Source organism: Anguilla anguilla, chromosome 15 (assembly GCF_013347855.1).
Source record: "Anguilla anguilla isolate fAngAng1 chromosome 15, fAngAng1.pri, whole genome shotgun sequence".
Classification (NCBI taxonomy): Eukaryota; Metazoa; Chordata; class Actinopteri; order Anguilliformes; family Anguillidae; genus Anguilla; species Anguilla anguilla.
The window spans coordinates 12,962,855-12,980,044 of NC_049215.1; positions in this window are offsets into that span (position 1 = coordinate 12,962,855).

The window sequence follows — 17,190 nt, forward strand, 5'->3', positions numbered from 1 at the left end:
CACCTGGATGATTCCCAAGTCTTTTGGGATAAAATGTTCTATGGCAGATGGACAGATGAGTCCAGAGTGGAACTTTTTGCCTGGCATAAAGAAAATACTGCATTTCACAGTAAGAATATCATACCAACAGTCAAACAAGGTCGTAGTAGTGTGATGTTGTGGGGATGTTTTGCTGCATTGGGACCTAGACTACTTTCTATTATTGAAGGAACCATGAATTCTGCTCTGTATTTGAAAATTCTTAAGGAGAATGTCTGGGCATCTGTCCGTGAGCTGAAGCTGAAGTGTGATTGGGTTGTGCAGCAAGACAATGATCCAGGTCCATGTCTGAATGGCTACAAAGAAACAAAGTTTTGGAGTGGCCTAGTCAAAGTCCTGACTTGAGCCTAATAGAGATACTGTGGCAGAACCGGAAACAGGCATGCTCAAAAACCTACCAGTTTGTCTGAAAGAAAGCAGTTCTGCAAAGAAGAGTGGGCTAAAATTTCTCCACAGCAATGCAAAAGACTGATACCAGATTAAATTATTACATTATATTATTGCAACCTTTAGCTGGAACCTTCACCCACATCACATGAGTGATGTGGGTGAAGTTTCTTCATTAAATAAATGCAATAATCTTTTTTAAGTGTTTTGTGTTTATTTGACTTAAGATTTGTCTAATCTTAAATTTTGTCTGAAGATCTGAAACCATGTAGAGTGGCAAATATGCAATAACAGAGAAAATCAGGAAAAGGTCTCAATGGGTCTCACAATAAGTGAACGATGAATAAAACGTATCTGACCGTGTTCTGATACAGTATCATTAGAGCATGACTTGGTCAGATGGTTCACAATTGAGCCAACTGATCATGCATGTTTAAGACCAGTGCTGCTGGCCAGCATACTGAAATGAAGAAGCAGACGGCTGCAGCAGCTCGTCGGACAGTATGAGCTGCAGTTAAAGTGCACGGAAGTGTGTAATTTAACACACTCCAAACAAGAGACTATGCGTCATTAATGAGGGCAACTAACCATGATAGATTCAACTATAAACCTATGCAAATGGTGGACTGTATCGGCAGTGCTACACTAATACTTTGACATGGTGTTCATTGTCTGTTCTGTTGAAATTTTCTTGCATTAAATAAGCCCTTCGAGCTATGTCCAGTTGCATTAATACAGAGCGTTCCATGAAGTAGGCTCATCATCTAAAATGAGGGTTATTTTCAGCCTAGCGTTGAGTTATAAACCAGGAAAAGCCACGGTTCTCTGGGCTGTTAATTACGCAGTAAAAGCTGTGCTCTAGTGAGAGAGACCCGTGTGTGCAGCGCGGTGTGTGCAGTCTGGCCCTCTCTGCAGCCCAGGGAGGTAAAGGGTGGGTAATGGTTTGTGTCAGAACCCTTGTCTCAGCCCATTAAGGGTGTACAGAGGCGTAACCTGATGCACTGTCTGTTTAACACCACCCACACAGCCACTGACGTGAAGACTCCGGGTGGGGCAGCGGGGATCACAGCAGCATCTGTATCATGTCCCACGACACACGCCAGGGACACGTCATGCTGCCGTGAAGTGTACTTCTCTCTCCATCTCCCCCTCTCTCACTCACTTTCTCTCACTCTTTTCCTTCTCTCTGTGGGTCACATAAACTCATTTTCTCTCTGACACCTTTTCCCTCTTAGTGTATCTTCACAGTTTTTGAACCATTATAGAAGTTTTGTCATTATCTGGTTTCTGCTTTTCTTTTTTGGGTTCTTCTGCCTACTGTGTACAGACACACACATGTATGCTCACACATGCACACACACACACACACGCATGCATGCACGCACACACACACACACACACACATGTACGCTCACACATGCACACACATGCACACACACATGCATGCACACACACATACACGCATGCACGCACACACACATACACGCATACACACATGTACAAACACACACACATACATGCATGCACGCACACACACACACACACACACGCATACACACATGTACAAACACACACACATACACGCATGCACGCACACACACACACACACACGCATACACACATGTACAAACACACACACACATAGACTGAACTTCAGTGAGTAATTTATTTCACAGTTGTGCCTGCGGGTTAAGTGCTTTCATGCAGAAGGTTCCAATTTGACCACTGCACAAAAAAAATGTATATTTTGCAAAGGAAGAACATTAAACTTGTCACAGAAAACCATATCTGCATGTATTTTTATAGATATGCAATTATCATTTTAAAGATTGCTGGGAACCATTTCCCTAATGAGAGGGGGTTAATAAAATAAAGCTCACCAGAAGCAGGAGTACTTGTGAAAATAGCGAGAGTGAAAATGAATGATTTTCAACCTGGTTTCTTCTCTTTCTTCTGCAGAAAGAAGAACATTCTTTACCCTGTCAGCATTTGCTCAGGCTGCCAAGATTTGCTGCCTGCATGCATTTCTGCTACTGTCCCAATGTGACAGCCTGCCTGTGTGTGTGTGTGTGTGCGCGTGCACTGCAGGTGGTGGTCCATGTTTGGCTAGTGGCTTAGAAGGTGTGTGTATATGCGTATATGTATGTATGTGTATGTTTGTGTGTTTGCGTGTGTGTGTGTGTGCACGTGTGCGTGTTTGTATGTGTGTGCGTGCATCTATGTGTGTGTGTGTGTGTTTGGCGGGGGTGGGGAGGGTTGTAAGGTGTGGGTAGGAGGTAATTACTCCCAGAGTCCCCAAGGAATAATTACCCCCAAATATTTTCCCAAGCCCTTATTTCCCTGGAAAGACAGAAGAGAGAGAGAGAAATTGCTTGGTGGTAAGACCTTGGTATTACTTCAGTTTTATGATGAAATTAGACCTTTGTAGTCAGCTATCTCAATAACTGAACTGTCCTTACTCTGCGCCTTCATAAAGAATGGACTTTACACACACTTTCCCATTAAAACAGACACGATTACCATGTAGAGCACATAGAAGAAACAAAAGCAGTAACACTTTAAGAGTAGATTTATTCAGCATTTAAAAGTCATACACAGGTGATTAAGAGTAGTCTTATGGTCAAGGCCGGTACTGCAGGTTATTAAATCTCACAGGACATCCTTGGTTATATGTGAAAAGTAAAAATGCCTCTGGAAATCATGGCCTGTTTTACAACCTGCTTTAGCAAGAGGCTAATAGGCTCCTTAGCAGAATAATGCATTTTAATTATGCCTGAAGGTGGTACCACTCTCTCCGATTTGTTCTGATTCATACTCTTTATTCTGACAAAGACAATAAAGGAGCCTAATTATGGCAATTTTTTCCATTCTTAAAACATTGTAGGAGCAGAGCGATTAAATCTGACTCATATTATCATTGCACCCTGTTCCTGTGCAGACTCATACACTCCATTTATGACAGGTGAATTAAATCTCTCTGCTCATATATTTTTCTGCTTTGTTTTTATGGATTCTAATATTGAAAAAGAACCTTGAAGAAGAAAGGTTATGGCGTGCAGTTTATGGCTTATTATATCTGGCCTGAAAGGTGTTAGCATAAATTAGGTTGTGATTTAAACAAGAAATTCTAACATGATTAGAAAAGAAAAACTCTTGTAATGTGTGTATTGCATGTCCCCAGGCTGTGTGACCTCACAAAGATATGTGATTATGACAAAGTGTGTAATATGCAGTTCAATATCTGCATGTACATCTGAGCAGAATGCATAATATCCAGCTAAAATATTTAACTACTTTCTGAAGTGCTAATATACATTATGCTTGATTTTAAATGGAATTAAATGAATGAAATGAAATATAATCTAATAAGTATTATAATATTTTATAATACAGATTATAAATATAAATTATATAATGATATTCCCTATGTATTAATGCATGGCCCTATGTTTGTACCATTGCTGCAAAGTTACAAAAATAAATATATTTTACACATATGTTGTACATTATTTACATTCTACATTCTAATCATTAATGAAAAGTGATAAAGTCACCATATGTTTGTGCCATTGTTGCTAAAGTTACCGCACTATATATATTTTACACATATTGCATACATATATTATTTGCGTTTTAGATCATTTAGATAATCATTAATGAAAAGTGATGAAGTCACTCCCTCAACTTCTCAAGTTCTTAGACTTTCGATTTGATCTTGGATTAAAAATTAATGAATTTCAAACTAAAAATATGCTTTCCCTCTTTGCAGCCATGGTTGATTATCAGAGGAGCTGGAAAATGACACCCAAGGAAAAAGAGTCTTGTGTCTCAGAAGAATCAGTCATTTTAATTACCCTGATCTTTGCTACTGTAATTTAAGCAACTTGCTGAAATGGTGTATTGTACAAAACAAAAGTAATGTGAAGCCTTCACCCCCCACAGACCAAGCTAATCTCCTACTCTCTGTGTGCCATAACATTGACTGATGTTTCAAATGCAGGCAATATTTCAATTACGTTCATAATGCAGGGTTTAAAAACAAATCTATAATAATGAAAAAAAATCTGTTGCCATATTGTTTTCTGTTTGTTTCAGTGCTATGTTGATTCATTTTGCATTGTTGCTGACTATGAAACAACAATTTGTACATCTGCTCTCTTTGGATCTGTATTGGTATTTACCAAAATCTCACACAAGAAAACCAATGAAAGCCTTGGATGGCTCTCTGCTATCACCCAGCCAAGGATTAATAACAGTATCAAATGGCTATTTAAGCCATAATTTCCAGTCAAACAGTTCGTGTTTTTTACTGAATTATAAAACAAGAAGCCCTTTGTTTTGTTTGGTTTTTTTTCAGCATGCATCAATCAAGTCAACTAAAGTTATCTTATTTATATCCGTTTAATTTCATTTGAGACTGCTGTAATTAATTAATTAATTATTGTCTGTCATGTGCAAAAGCCTTCTTTGGGGGGGCATATGCAGTCCCATATGACAGATAGATAGATAGATAGATAGATAGATAGTAGTGAATAGATGGAGTGTAGTGTATAAATATTTGGACAGTGATACTGTTTTTGTCATTTTGGCTCTGCATTGCAGCATGTTGGATTTGAAATAAAACAATGAATATGAGGTTAAAGTGCAGACTGTAAGCTTTAATTTGACGGTATTTATATTCATATCAGGTGATCCAGGAATTAAAGGCCTTTTTATACGTACTGCCCCAATTTTATGGGACTAAAAGTTATTTGACAGCTCAGCTGTTTCTTGGCCAGCTGTGTGTCTTTGCATCATTAGTTCATGGACAAGAAAGCTAACAATAGGTATAGGGTTGATTCTATATATAGAATTTGCATTTGTCTCTTAACATGAGGACAAAATCTGAGTAAAGGCAAGTAAGCAGAGGTGGAAAATCCAGGTTCAGAAAGTAAACATCCTCCCAGGATTTTGTTCCAAACCGTTGTAGTTGCTAATTAGCCTTCAGCCAGGAGGTATAACTAATTAGTGAAATCATCTGGCTGAGTTCATGGGTGGACGAAACATATGGCAGGACTTTTACTTTCTGACCCTTGGAATTTCCACCTCTGCGAGTAAAGCAGGCCATCATTAGGATGAAAAATCATAATAAAGCAAGATAGCGACATAGCCATACCACAGGTTGTGTCAAACTGTTTGATACATTGTTAGGAAGAAGAACACACTGGTGAGCTGAGAAATAGCAAACAACCTGGCATGCAAATATTTGTATATAAACTATAGAAGCATATATTCATACATAAACTGAAGCACTTAAGTGTTAAACAGCCATTTTGCCCAGGGCTGTTCAAGTCACTGGGACTCAGACATATGCTTTTTCTCTTTTTTTTCTTTCTCCAAATTTAACGGCGCTCTGTGGTGACAGTGATTGATACTAGCATTTGATTGGTCATTATTTTCGTTGGGCCTTAGGCATCCCTTCCCTATTCAAGCCTCCGTCGCTCTCTCCCACAAATGAAAGAGAACGCCATGCTGGGCACTGCCTCTCTCTCTCTTACTGGAGATGGTGAAGTGTCCCTGGCTCCTTGGCCTCTGTAATTAAAGATCTCATGACTCTCTCCACAAAGAGACTGCAACACCCTGACTGAACTCCCAATCTGGGCCCCGTGTTCTGGCTGCCTCATCATCCTCCTGGTTTAATAGGCTAAAATAAATCCTGGCCTCTCCATTGTGGCTGATGAGTTGTGAGCTTCCCTGAGATAGCATCTGCTGCTCGAAGCACAGGTGCTGTTGGGTGTCAGGACCGGTTAAGGCCTGGAAATTCACACTGTAAAAAATGATTTCAGGAGCAGGAGTAACAGTCAGGCTTGAAACACTTTAACTCTTTACATGGTGGTAAAATTCAAAAACTCTCCCAGAGATCCGAGTCTGCAAGTCCCTAAGGATTTTCAGTGAAAAAAGGTGGTGGGGTTAAAGCCTATAATGTATTTCACCAAAGTTTGGTTACCATACGTAACATCTTTGTCATACAAACATTTTGGTTGTTTGTTTGGTAGTTTTTTTTTTTTTTTGAAAGTTCACATCCAGCTCTACATCTACCTGACAACCAATAAAATTGCTTCAAACACCACTGTGACTAAAGTATCATGCTGGGTTCGTAAATGGTATAGTTTTGGAGATATTTGTGTGATGCCAATATTAAGTTTTTCTTTTAGAATACTCTGGGTTAGACAGGCTCTAGTCATGTTTTTAGCATCAGAGAAATTAGCTGTTAAGGCAACAAGTAGGTATGGAGGCATTAAAAGAGCTCGCTCTCACATATGAACTTTGACCATTCCATCTTAACTTGACAAACTCTCTAAATTATGCAGAAAACACCGTAAATGTATACTCATTCAAATTTATGGAGATATTAACATCATAAAGCGAAATTAGTGTTAATAAAGACCATTATTTTAATCATTTAAATTTTGTATTAATACAATAATGAAGTTAGGAGAAAATCTCCTAGCAGAATGTATTAGGGAGTTGAATGAGGGCAGATTAGTATAATCCGTCTTTAAAGTCGAAGCATGTCTTCCTTAATCCCTTCAAGGTTCCCTTTGTGTTCCCTGTTGGTGCAGGTTTGACTGTGAAGTTACCTAAGTAAATTATTTGAAAGGAAATCCTTAAAATATGCGATTGCTTTTTTTCCGCATGTCCATTCATTATTCATGAAGTACAAAACAGGGTTTAGAAGTCAGTGCGCAAGTATCGGCAAATAAAGACCTCTCGTGCACACAAAAAAGGATGTGTATGTTGCCATGGTATCACGAAAACTTAGGTGTAGGTCATATTACCTCTCTCTTACTATTTATTTGAAAGACATCCTTCTCTGTTTTATATTAGTTTTGACCGAAGAGAGCACAGTGGCAGTCATTTAAAACTAAAATCAAAGATCAAGGCAAATCAGGAAATGCAGAACAGCATAAAAAAACAGATATTCAAAAACCTTGAACATGCAGGAAATGGTCCCAGCCCAGCTGCTCTGTCCAACTGCTTCATTTTTACTGCTCTTCTTGTGCCTAATGGCTTTTTATAATCTGTCCCTCCATCTTTGCAAAGCACCTTAACACAACTCTCAGCACGGAAGGCATGACTGCCCTCTTAACCCCTTTACTTCTCTTTATGACTGACCCCATAGAAACTCCTTTCTTTTGAATTTGAAGCAGAGAGCGCTGCTGTTCATTCAGCCGTCTCTCCCTCCTCTGCCTATGCAGATTGCGGGACAGCTTGTCTCAGATTGCAGCCCAGGAGCGGCGGCAGGATGGTCCTTGGCCCGGTGTCTGGTTCATTTGTTTTGAGAGTGTGGAGCGTTTGGGCAGAGCCGGAGCGCGCTGACAGTCCTAATTTCTCTGTGTGGAGTTTTTTTCTCTCTTCTTCCCGAGAACCATTTCTTTTCCTTCATTGCACTTTAAATCATTCCTTCAAGGTCTATTCTGAGTCATTATGCTCCTTCTCCTGTAAGAGATGGTCAAGAATTCAAGAGGACAGCGCTTCTTTGTTCTGTCCAATTTCACTAATAATCACTTTTAGATGTTTTTTTCTTTTCTACATTGCTCATCGTTGAGGCAAGGTTTGGGGACATGTATTGTGTGCCTTTCAAGCAATTTAGACTTTGTCTGGAACTCAAAAATTTTCAGTATTTATATTTTATTTATTTATTTATTGTTTTACTAGAATGATATTTATCACTGTACATGAGTCAAAGTATTAAGTGTACGTGTGTGTGTGTGTGTTGCATAACTGATGTGGTAAATGATTTGTTGTAACTGAATCTTGCATATCTCCATATTATTTTTGGCTGTCACACCAGGAATTCTTTACAGTCGTACTTCACCCAGTCGCCATACAGCAGAAAACCTTGGACTTAAATGTACAGCAATCGGCTATGAAAACACCACTAGTCCCTCAGTGTAACATTACCATTCCATTCACATATTCATTTACTATTTTTTGCCTACATTTTGAAATCTCGATCTTCTTTAAAATAATTACCCAACATACCACTGTCTTGAGAGAGAGAGAGAGAGAGAGAGAGGGCGAGAGACAGAGAGAGGGAGAGGCAGAGGGAGAGAGAGAGAGTCGCCCTAGAATCAATTTTCTGTTCATGTCAGGCCAAATTCAGGGCGGGCGAGTAGACGCTTCCTGGAGCCGGCAGTGCAAGGCCAGAACGGTGTCATAGCGTTGAGCCAAAGTTGCCATCACTCCATCGCTGCACGTCAGCGCCAGGTTCATCCCGCTACTCGGCGGCAGATTGTCTACAGTAATTCAGAATTAATTGCATGGTTTACTTGAGCTTTTTCAACGGGGTGCCCATATGGTAAAGAGTGCCCTGGTGCATCAGCATTTGTTAGCTTTCTCACAAGCGTACAGGGAGCCGGTGGATTTGCATTCACAATCTTATCACGGCTTTATTTGCTCACTCTTCTGCCATGAGATGTGGTAAAGGCAAAGATGTGCTTATGTATTGTACCCCACTTTGCTTAGCATGTGTGTGTGTGTGTGTGCACGCACATGTGTGCATGCATGTATATAAAACCTGCTTTCACTCCAGTGTGCATTTATTTGTTCAGTGTGTGTTCAGAAATTGAACAGGTGTCCAGAATAGGTGTTTTAACTCCTCTACAATTTAAGGTCCTAACATTTTATGGACTGAAGAAATTAATTCCATTTAGCAGGCAGGCAGTTATATGAAGCAATATACAGTAGTGCTGTATGGACGAGCTGGCCGTGTTTGGTGTGGCAGAATATATGCACAGGGTTTCCCTCCTACATGTCCAGCAAAAACCAAAACCCAATGTAGTGGTCCAGTGGATGACACAAAATTAATTTTACGAAAAATAATCTTCAGAAAATCCTGTTCCTTACCCCATTATTCACTTCAAAAAAAGAAGAGAAAAAGAAACACCAGGAAACAAATGTAGAGTACCTAAACAAGCTGGTGTTCATCAGAACACACAAAATAAAAAGTAAAGTTTTAATAGTTGCTGACCAATTATCTGGAGAGCCGTGTGAGAGAAATATTGCAGTGTCTGAAACTGAATAACATTTTAAAATGTCCTTCTAAACAGAAAAAAAAAACTTAAATCGTTTCTTGGGTTTCCCAATAGCTGTACGGATGTAAAATGAACGCAGCCATATTAGTACTTATTAACAGCTCTGGGATCACATGATCCCACTGTCACCTGAATGCTAATGAAACCAATCCTCTCTTCATACAGGAATTCTCAGACAGTTCACAACCCTGCATGTGACAATATGGGTCTATATTCATGGGAACATCAGCTGTTTATGGACTGTGAAAGAGCCTTGGTATGTGTTAATTAGTATATGCTTTCCTCCTTTGGAAGCACATCTGCAGGTGAGAGAGGTGAAACAAGTCAGCTAGAGACAGAGGAAGAGAAAGAGAAGGAGCAAGAAAAAGAAAAGAAAAAGCCAGAAAAAGAAAAGAGGAAGACAGAGAGAAGAGAACAGAGGAGGTAGCATATCCTTTATTTCTACTTTTGGGTTTTTGGGTGCAGATAGGGTTTCATTTTCTTCTTCTTCTTTAGAGAATTTGACATAACGGCAACATCACCATTGATAACGTGAAGCAGAATCTGAACGGAATAAAGACTCCATAGAGAAGTGTGAGTGTGCTATCCACCACAATGTGGTTAGGTTTCCTGAAGGAAAAACAAATGTGGATGTCACTTTTTGCACACTGTGTCCTTTTGTTCCTTGTCAGTGATAGTCCCCAGTCCCACACATGCTTGCCAGATCGGCCTCCTCGCCTCCTGCTTTACGAGCATCAGGTTCCAGGCTGTGCTCATTTTACATGTAGTTTGGTTCTTTTATGGAGGTCATGAGCATCCTAGGAACACAATCCATTAATCTTTGCTAACTGCAGGAGGAACTGTGTGATGCAACTGGCAGTTAGGATCTCAGAGCTTTGCAGGTAAACTGGACTGAGGCGTGTGGAATGCAGGTGAGAAGGTCACTGGTAGAACATAGGGAGTTGGTGGCTCAGACGTGTTCAGGAGTGAGGTTTGAGCTGCATTGCTGTGGCATACTTAGTTCCTCTGGCGGCCCCACAAATGGTCACACATTTGGTCTGACTTTGGCTTGGATTCAATCAATATTTTTCCCTGACTTTGACAAACACAAAAAGCACACAATGTTTTCTTTTTATCTCATATATTTGTGTTTGTGTGGGCTAGCTTTGGCAAAGATTGCATTTGTGAAAACTTACCCAACAGGCTTTGCGAGGAAACCCTAAAGACTTAAGACTTACATTTAATTGTGACTCAATTGTAATGGCAGGATTTGACTGAACACAGGCCTTAGTTTCAATAATAATCTGTGTGTGATTATTCAGTACTATTTGGGGCTATTAGACAAAAATCATTGAAGGTTCAAACTTGTTCTGTTTGTTCATACATGGGAAGTACTGTGGCGCTCCCATGTAGTTAGTGCCATCAGAAAATTAAAATGAGTGAACTCTTACTTTTAAAGCACAAACTCAGTGCAGTTATCCAGTTATGCAGTTATAGGCTAAACCTATGTAGCCTGGACATTCACAGGAATTCCCATGGTGAAATGCTTACTGTGCATTATCTCCTGCTGAATAATGATCTCAGGCTTATTCATCGTAGGCCTGTATCTGATTTCACTGCTTTCTCTGAGAATAAGTGATCTCTTCTCCTGAGGTAATCCCCTACCCATACTGGTGCTGTAAGGATTAACCCTGTTGTCTTCTCTCTTGTGTAGGTCTGTACCATTTCAATGCTGATTCGTTAAGTCCCGCAAGAAGTTCTTTTCAATAGAATGTAAAAAATGTACTCTCTTTATTTTTTATCAGTTACATTCTGAGTGTTTGTGTTTTTCCTGTATTTCTCTCGAGTGAAAAATGATTCAGTTGAGAGCACTGAAGAACGTTCTGGTCCTAAATAACAACTACAGGCTATATGATGTCAGGAAGGCAGTGGGAGGGGCACAGGGAAGGGGGTGAGGAGCATAGAGATGAGGAGAGTGGCTAGAAGAGGTGGGTAAGAAACAGATAAGGTGGGGGAGGGTTGCAGAGAGACACGGGGAAGAGTCAGCTGAGATGGAGGACAGGCAGAGGCGTGTGAGCCACCATCACGGTCTGATGGGGCAGTAGCCACCCCAGTGCAATGAACGTTTCTATGGCATGGCTCTGGAACACTGACACATTGACATTACAAACACGTCCGTGCTCACATCACAAGAGCTCTGGAATTCATGGGCACAGAGACAAGATGCATGTCAGCCCAATATGTTTCTGACAGGAGAGTGGTCGGTCGTCTGCGTCCTAGATCACCTCATCTTTCCCTCCTTTTCCTATGAGACTCGTTTTTGAGGAAGAACATTCTCTGAAACACTGTAGCGAGTTTCCCCCGGAGCGACAGGGTGACATGTTGCATTTTGTTACATCAGTCCACTTTGCTAGACCCGCTACGACCAAATGCATGTGTGACCTTCCTTTCAAACGCTAATACAGGACAGCAGTAACAACCAAGCAGCTGCAGGGTCAGGGAGTGAGGGAGAAAGAGAGGGAAGGAGAAAGAGGGTTGGCAGAGGAGAGAAAAGGGAGGAGGGAGGGACTTTCAACTTTTATGCCCCCTTTATTAAGATGCTATATGTTCTTGTGATAAATAACAATGATAGATTTGGCCCTATACTCTATAGTTGTGATCAAACATTTCACAAGTGCACATGGTCTTTTTTATTTAAGGTCACTTTTATTTAAAGGTATTTTTATGCACTTTGGTTTCACTATGTAGAAATTATAGCACTTTTTACACAAGGTGTAGAAAGAGAGGGAGTCGGTGAGAAAGGAAGAGATAGAAGGAGAGTGGGAGGGAGGACAAGAGAACAGTGAAAGTTTTTCCTCAATATTTTTAAAGAATGTTGAAGAGAGGATGCTGAGTGGACCAATAGAAGTGGGCGGAGCTTCCTCTCTGAGACGTTAACACGGACAGACCTCCTCATCATCTCTACATACCTCTCCTTTCTCCTCTCTGTCTGAGCACTCACTCCCCCGGCTTCCCATGAGCATGCTCTGTGATTCAGAGGTCAAAGGGTTATTAAGTCATTTACTCATCCTGTGGAATCAGACCAGGTGGAGTCCAGTGGTGGCGGACTAAACATGACTGGAATTCCTGTCCCTTAATGATGATGCAGCTCAGACCATCCGACCCACTTCCACTGATCACAGGGAAATTAGTCCCAAAATTCACCCCTACCCCCTAATCAATATCAGCCAGGAAACGGAGGAGCTATTACAAATAATATCCACAAAATGGCCACCTTTTTTTACTCTTTTAGCCCCTGACAGCATGGACCCTTTCAGGAGTACGGAGGGTTGTGACCAGACATTACTGACTCCTGAAACCAAACCAGGGCAGATGTTGGGTGCAATTTCCCTCAATCAGATTCCCACATCTGTCCCGACATCCGAGAAGCAATTTGCTCCGGCCCTCTTTTACCGTCACCGCAAGGAAACGTCAAACTCGCCCTCTCTCAGAAATGTATCTGAGCGCTGTGTTTCCACAGTCCGATCCAGTCAGAGTATCTCGTTTCCCCTGCAACTGAAGCCAGTCAACCAAACGAGCTAGTTAAAATAATTGCATGTTTTTCTTTTACATTGAGCTCTCTTTGTTTAGATGATTCTGAGGGGAAGCTGGCCTTTTTTCCTCTCCTGTCCAGTGTATACTTTTCTCCTCTTCCTCAGAAGTGCTGATTGCAGTGCATAAGAATGACCCAGAGGACCAGAGGGACTGACACAATCCCTTTAATGATCATATCAATTACCACCGTCTCAATATTTCCTTATGGAAGCAATAAAAGCTAAGCACCAAGATAAAGCATTTATGGGAGTTTAGATTGGATAGAAATGTCTTGGAACAGTTATCCCCTCCTCAAATAAATGCGTAAAGCTCCATCAATTATTGGATTGGATGATTATTTTAACGCAAACATAAATGCACAACAATCTCGGAGCTAGTACTATCTGAGTATATGCGCAAGGACAAATTGTGAAAGCATGCTAATTAGGCAATAAGGCGCTGGAGACTGTGCTATACTGTGAATATATTCATAGTTAGAAGATGGTGTTAGGCACAATGTGCAGCAGAATGTCTGCAAAACCCTTTAACTATGACTATATTCACAAAATAGCATGGTCTCAAGTGTCTTATTGCTTTTATAAAATGGTTAATTACATCCATCCATCCATTAGCTATACCTACTTATCCTGGGCAGGGTCGTGGGCGGTGCTGGAGCCTATCCCAGCGTGCATTGGGCGAGAGGCAGGAATGCACCCTGGACAGGCTGTTAATCTATCGCAGGGCACTCTCACATTCATACCTATGGGCAATTTAGAGTCTCCAATTAGCCTACCTGCATGTCTTTGGACTGTGGGAGGAAACCTGGATTACCCGGAGGTAATCCATGTGGACACGGGGAGAACATGCATACTCCATACAGAAAGGCCCAGGCCGGATTCAAACCCAGGACTTGCTTGCAGTGAGGCAACAATGCTACCCACTGCAGGACCATGCTAGCTAGTTTGGTTAATTTCCGTCCGTATTAATTTGGACCTTTTTATTTTCATTTGCATTCATTACAGATCTGTCATATTTCATCTGGTTCCATAGTGAAATCAGACATTGTTCTTGTTGCTTGCAGTGGAGTAAAGTTGCTGTTCTCTGTGATGACAAGAATGTTACTCCAATGTTTCATTAACATTAACATTTAAGTTTGGTTTCCTTTAGTTTCATTGTGACCTTTCACTTTTATGTCCACTCATAATCTCCTAACGTTATGCCTCCAGACCTGAGCCTGGCCAAGTGCTTTTAAAGCAGCGATTAATGTTGTTTCTCTAATGGTGCCTGCCACAATACTAATCCTGGGCAAAATAGTTGTGAGGTAACTCATCACCATTGGTTCTCTGGAGTTCCTGAAACAGATCAAAAGCCTCTTTAAACACTCTCATTATGATAGCTAATACAGGCAAGATGCTGTATAATGTTGTTGATTCAATCTCTCTTTTGTTAAAGTGTGAAGTGATATGGCGTCAAAAGCTGTTAGCCCAATCAGCAAATAAAATGAGAACTATTAATTTTATTATAATCGTTCTATAAATATAAAATACAGATGCAGTTTATTTAACATATGCATTGAATAACTTTTTGGGTCACATTTTATTATACCTGCTCAAATAGTTGGAAGAGATAGAACAACCAAAAATTGTGAATTAAAAAGCATGACATTTAAAAAAAAAAAAAAAAACTTTGAAAAATAGACTGCCAAAATGGCAATTATTTAGGAGTCAAACTTTTATATGTTTAAACGTTTTTCACACAGGTATATTCTGCACTGGTTATTAAACACATCTACATCTACCCACATAAACAAAGAAAATGCCCCTCTGATGCTTTGTGTCATTTTACCCTAGCTGTTCCTCTGACACATGCTCTGTGGTCTGTTGTTCCTCACGCGCCCAAACCTGCATGCATTTCCATTCTTAATTAAAGAGAAATAACCCATTCCGTGTACACCACAGATTGTGCTAGCACACACGGTAGGCATGCACCCTGCTGCCCGCTTGTACCCCATTGTGGTAATTTAGCGTTTAGGGGTTAATCACGTGGGGCAGGAACATACAGTCCTGCACACGGAAAGGCTGCTTCCCCTTCATCCTCCTGGTGAAGATATCTGAGCGAGCGCGTGCTCTCTCAACCCGCTTAATTAAGGTGAGAAATTAAGCGCTAAAACCAATTTTCAGCACTCTTTCTTCAGTGTGAGAATCATTTCCAGCACTCTTTTCTCAGCATGAGAATCGCACCAAAATAGCGCCGGATTTGCCCCGGAGGTCTAGCCGGAGCTCTAAAATGGTGCTAAGAATATGCAGCGAGGTGTCTCACATTTTAATTAACTCCCTGCACTCTTTCCAGAAAAAAAGACTTGTTCCCAGCTCTGCTGTGGTGCATGTACTATTACGTTTTTGAAATGAGTGGTGGTTGGGGTGGGGGGGGGGGGGGGGGGGGGGGATGTTGGGGAAGAGAGTTGGGCTGTCAGTCCTGTGTGAGATAAAATGAAATTGCCCTTCGCCATCTTCTCACAGAAATCTTTTTTTCCCTTCGGGTCAATAACCATTATGGCTATTGGGTTATTGGTGTATCAGTTCCAATAACCTTTCAAGCAGGTAAATATGTGGCTCAGACACAAATGCCATCTTCCTGAAAAAAAGATCTAGTTAGTTCTTTGGAAATACCGTGTTTCAGGTTTAAGGTTATGACATTACTTCCTTTATCGCATCCATTATGATGGCGTACCTTGACGCAAGGAATAGCAATGGAAAGAAAATGCTAATTACGTGATGTAACTGTAATAATTTGATTTAGCAAGGGAAAGTGTGACAGTGTGACACGACAAGATCGATTTTGCATGTTAATAGTGTGGATTGGCTGTCATCACGAATCTATCAAAAGCAATGCATTTCCACACAGTACTGGATTCTGATCGTTGTTTTGCATGTGACCAAAAGATTTTGTTTTTTTTGTTTTTTTTTTTGCGCATCAATATTTATCCTGTTATACCGGTTCCATACAAATGTCTGTCTGTATATTTGTCAGGATGCATTCCAGACCACTTGCTGGTATTTCTGACTAATAGCCTTGAACAAAGCAGCAGTGATACCTCTGAGTTTGCATACCGCTCCTCCTAAAGTAACAATAAAATGTTTGTTTTAGGACAGCGATGGGGGAAATGAAGAAGCTGCCTGGTTCAGATAGGCATAATTTGCTCCAGGATAGCCCAGAACAAAAAATTTAATAATACTTCCGCTATGTAGCTCAGAGCAGTTCCCAGTGAGAAAACTGCCCTTTTTCACAAACACTTCTTAAAATTCTGAAATTAAACTCACTGATTTGCTGTTCCTCTCAGTCATAAAATATCTCTATACTTTAAGTAGTTTTATCAAAGCAGTTTTATCCAAATATCCTAAAAACAGAATCAATGGAATGCTGGGTATCCATTCCTGCTAGCCCACTGTTCCAGTGAGCCTGTGTACCCCACAGTCTGGTATTGAATCCAGGCCACAGTAGTGTGGGGTGTGTGGCCCTGCTGGGGGTACACATCCCAGGTCGATCGGGAGATGCAGTGCTCCCACCTCATGACTGCGCAGCTCAGCTGGGGGACTGCATAGTCACTGTGCAGCTCAGCTGGGGGACTGCAGACTGACTGCGCAGCTCAGCTGAGGGACTGCACAGTCACTGTGCAGCTCAGCTGGGGGACTGCAGAGTGACTGCGCAGCTTAGCTGAGGGACTGCGCAGCTTGGCTGGTGAACTGCAAAGATGCAACAGCTTGCAATGCATGCTTCAAATGAGACTGTGTGTTTGCATTTTCCCAAATTGGCAGAGCATCCTGTTGCAATGAGACAGGACTACAAATACAGCTGTACATTCTAAACTGGTGCAAAAAATTACAACTGCAGTAAAAATAGGCTCAAAATTAAATTAATTGGTCAACTATGCCGATGGTAAATAATTCCACACCTTTGAGTCTAATGTTTCTCCAGTACCCTAGAGTCGATGGCACAGAGGTTATCAATCACTTCCTGTCGCCACCATAAGTGACAGGATGCGTTGCGTGGACTGGGCGGGGTGCTCTCACCCTGACAATCACCGTCAGGGGGGACGTCAGAGAGAAAGCCGCTCTCCGACCCAAGCGCCACACCT